The following is a 237-nucleotide window of genomic DNA, read 5'->3' as shown; positions in this document are numbered from 1 at the left end:
TAATTTGTTATTATCGTTTTTAATATCGATTTATTTATTTTATTTGTAGCGGTAACAAATTAATTGAAATCTGCATTATATTAATTGTTAAAGATTAAACTTTTATTAAATACCGATTTGTGTCTGATACCGGTTTCTGTACAAACAGGTATAAACTTTTGATAAGTTTACCATTTAAAATCTATATTCAATATTACTGCTTTTTTCTATTTACTTTTGTGGGTTTTTTGAATTATT

Source organism: Polistes dominula, unplaced genomic scaffold (genome assembly GCF_049000335.1).
Source record: "Polistes dominula isolate Pdom_NZ unplaced genomic scaffold, Pdom_raw_medaka contig_373, whole genome shotgun sequence".
Taxonomy (NCBI): domain Eukaryota; kingdom Metazoa; phylum Arthropoda; class Insecta; order Hymenoptera; family Vespidae; genus Polistes; species Polistes dominula.
Note: the sequence above shows the minus strand (reverse complement) of the source record.